We start from the raw sequence: 3,705 nt of genomic DNA, 5'->3' as shown, positions 1-3,705 counted from the left end.
TCTCGGATCCCGCGCGCTCCCGGGCGGCGCCTCCCGGAGGCCGATCGCTAAACCCGCAGTCGGCGGCGCACTGGGTGTTCTCTGGGCCCGGGGCTCGTCCCCAGCCGGTCCCGCCCCCTCCTGGCCGACTTTCTACCTCGACTCCTCTCCAGTCCCGCTGCGTTTCCAAGGCTTAGCTGATCCCGAACCCCTCCTTCGCCTGCGTCTGTAAATCTGCCCGCAGCGGTGAGGCGACCCCGCCCAGGGCTTTGCCCGGGCACAAGATGCTGCCCTCCCACTGAGACCAAGAATACCCGCATGGGCAAGAGTACTGGACGCTGGCTCAGCCCCTGGGGCAACGGCTTAACTCACAGGGTCCACTGCAGAACGAAAGCGCCGGGCCTTTTACTCAAAAGCGAGCACCAGCAAGACAGCGAAGCCTTAAACCCAGCTGGAACTGGCCTAAGCGCAGGACCCTGAGTGCCTGCTCGGCATTGGGAGGCCGGCCTTGCTAGCACGATTTCCGATTTCCCTCCTCGAGCCCGAGCCCGAGCCCGAGCCCGAGCCCGAGCCCACGTTAGGACGAACGTGGTGGCTGGTTGTTAGAACCAAGGGTCTTTTCTTGGTCCATCACCTCCGTTAACTTCTTTGCGGCATTGACATGGCTGAATGCCTTCCCTTGTAAAACCCCCTTCCTTTGGCCGTTGTATCATCGCACCGCTGGATTTCCCTCGCTCTGGTGCAGTCCTCTGACACCTCGGCTTCCCTTTCTCTCTCTCTATGGAGTATCTGAGGGTTTCCAAAGGCCAGGTCCTCAGTTCCTCGTTTTCCTTTCTATTTTTGTTTTATGTTTCTGAGTTTCTGCTATAGGGTGCGTTTTCTTGCCAGAGACAGAGCTAGACAGAGGGAAAGTGAGAAGTCACCCCACCACACCCAGGGGAAATGACCACAATGCAATCTCTTCTCTTCCATTCTTCCCTTGGGATTTTTGGGCATGCACGCACATGTGCCCAGTGTGATTTTTAGTTTGAGTCCCTGGGACTCAAACACAATAAACTATGTGAGAATCTAGTCCCCTTAACTACCATGCCACTTGTTAGGACCTGTTCCTTAAATTAGAATTTCCTTCTAATTCCCTCAGAGCAATGTCCTCCCTGTTTCAGTCACCACTTTTCTTAATATAATTATCTATTTAATTTTATTCATTCATTCACTCATTTCTTTTAATTTGGCCAAAGAGAGATACACACACAGAGAGAGAGGGACAGTGAGAAAGCCAGCAACCAGGTCCAGGACTCCAACCATGGTCAGCCATAAGGGAGCATCCAGCGCCTTAACCGCCAGGCCACCTGTTGACCCCTCATTCACAGCTTTTGTGCTTGCAATCTGCAGCCTTTACCTCCAATCCAGATTTCCCTCACAAACTCTAGTCTCGCTTTTCTCTTCCCTGGGTATCTGGGCAATTCAAATGTAATGAGTCAAAAATTAAGTGTAGGGGCCAGAGGTGGTGCTGGGGTGACACTGTTCTGTGAGGACAGCCTACATGGGAAGGTCCTAGAGACAGGCCCTGAGACCACCTGAGCATACCCCTTGGGCAATGACCATGATCTCGGGCTGGCTCAGGCTGAAGGTGGACCGCAGTGTCAACACCTTGTTAGAAATGCTGTCTCTATCTCATTCTCCCTCTCTGTGGCTATCTCTCTCACTCATGGAATAAATAAGTAAATAAATAAGCTTTATTTTAAATGTGTGAAGGAAAATGACCAGAAAAAGAAGAAAGCCAAAGAGAAAGGTACCTGGGTTCAACTAAAGCGCCAGCCTGCTCCACCCAGAGAAGCACACTTTGTGAGAACCAATGGAAAGGAGCCTGAGCTACTAGAACCTATTCCCTATGAATTCACGGCATGATGGGTGTTAAAAATAAACTAATCTGTGGTGTATATATAAACAAAAAAAGATTGTGGACGCACACACACGTGCTGGCATGTTTCAATAAGCTGCTGGTCGGGATGAGAATCACATGATTGGCTATGTGTGATCTGACTGACCCAGGCCATGGAGCTGGCCCTATTATTCTTTTAGTATAGCTTTTTTTTTCTTTTAATTATTATTATTTTATTTTTCATTTGACCAGAGAGTGACAGAAAGAGAGAGAGACAGTGAGGAAGCAAGCTACCAGGTCCAGGATTCTAACCACAGTCCGCCATGTGGGAGTCCAGCTTCCTTAACCACCATGCCACCTATTGGCCCTAAGCTTTTCTATAAATTTGAGCTTATTTCAAAATAAAAAGGAAAAATAAAATTACCATCACAAGCTCCCTTTCACATCAGTCTTTCCCCTAGATTGCTTTTAATAGCGGCAATGTTTTCCCGGTCACTCAACTTCAACACTTCAGGAGTATCTTTGATTTCTTTCCTGATCCTCCACCCCTCCCCAGACCATACATCACTGAGTCCTGTCCATTCTTCTTAAAATGTTTCTCACATAGCCAGCCGCTTTTTAATGAAAATGCTAACTTTTCTTTTTATGACTACCTACCTCACATAATCATTTTAAGGAGAGTCTGTGAAAAGAATTTGTATAACTAGTTCTGTGTAAATATCTGGTCTTATTACTCCATCTCCAACTGGGATTACCGTGTTTACTGCTGTAATCTCCCACCTGGCCTTCCTGTCTGCTGTTGCTCCCTTCACTAACCCATCCTGTCTATGGTTACCAAAGTAATCTGCCTAAAAGCACACATTTATCCTTTCAAGACTTTGGCTCTTGCGGTCCATGGTGGGGCTTAATCCATGTTCCCTGGGAAGACTGTGTTCTATGAGCCAAACCAAGGTGGTCTGCCTTGGTATCAAATAACCATAGTACTTCCCCAATTCACAGAGAAAAGTTAATGAACAGAATGTTCCTAGCTGGTAAATATTTTTTCTCTATACTTGTTTTTCCATAGTAGGAAGGCTCCCAACTGATATTTGCTAGCATTTGTAAGTGACAAAAATCTATGAACAAGCAATAAAAAATAAATAATAAAGGTTTGGCGACAGAAGATCATATACCAGGAGTCTTCAAAAGGCTTATAGACAATCCATATTATGAAAAAAAAAATCTATGTGTAAATTTCAACAGTTTTAAAAAGAATTATTTATTTCATTTTATTTATCATGATTACTTTTTAAAAATTTGCTACAGGGCATCCACACTCACCAGAAACACACACGCATACACACATACACACACACACACACACACACACACACACAGAGAGAACTGCCAGGTCCAGGATTTGAACCATAGTTGGCCACGTGGGAGTCCAGCACCTTAACTACCATATCACCTGCTGGCCCAGGATTTCAACATTTTTTTGCATTTCATTTTTCCATGAACTCTTTGAAGTCCTTATAGATGTACTTTAAGAGCTTGGTTTTCTCCTGGACTCGTGTGCTGGTAGTTGTGGTTTTTAGAATGCATGTCAAATGTATATTCACTTTATTAAAAAAGTGTTTCTATTTTTTGGTGATAGAATAAAATATGTCAAAATTACATCATAAGCAAGTCAGAGAAAACATTGCACTCCTAAATAAATACCTTGGCCTGTTGTTCAGAGTTTATCCGATCTTACCACCACTCCTCCCCTTGACTTCACACAAAGTTGTCTATCTAATCTCTGCTCATTTTTCCTTGTTTTCCTCCTTTGCTTTGAGTAAACCATTCCATCTCCCTGAATCTCT

The 3,705-nt window shown here is 45.4% G+C and overlaps 1 long non-coding RNA gene across 1 annotated transcript in view; it reads right to left on the bottom strand.

Annotated features, from left to right (window-relative positions):
* LOC114008676 (uncharacterized) overlaps nucleotides 1-490 on the bottom strand; it is a 7,125-nt gene extending 6,635 nt beyond the window's left edge. Inside the window, exon 1 of the long non-coding RNA XR_003550190.1 lies at nucleotides 137-490. This is a non-coding gene — a long non-coding RNA (uncharacterized LOC114008676). The remainder of the gene's footprint in view (nucleotides 1-136) is intronic.
* Between the last annotated feature and the right edge of the window lie 3,215 nt (nucleotides 491-3,705).

The sequence above is a fragment of the Tupaia chinensis genome, unplaced genomic scaffold (assembly GCF_000334495.1).
Source record: "Tupaia chinensis unplaced genomic scaffold, TupChi_1.0 Scaffold000366_1, whole genome shotgun sequence".
NCBI lineage: Eukaryota > Metazoa > Chordata > Mammalia > Scandentia > Tupaiidae > Tupaia > Tupaia belangeri.
Note: the sequence above shows the minus strand (reverse complement) of the source record. Positions and strands in the feature narration are given on the sequence as shown.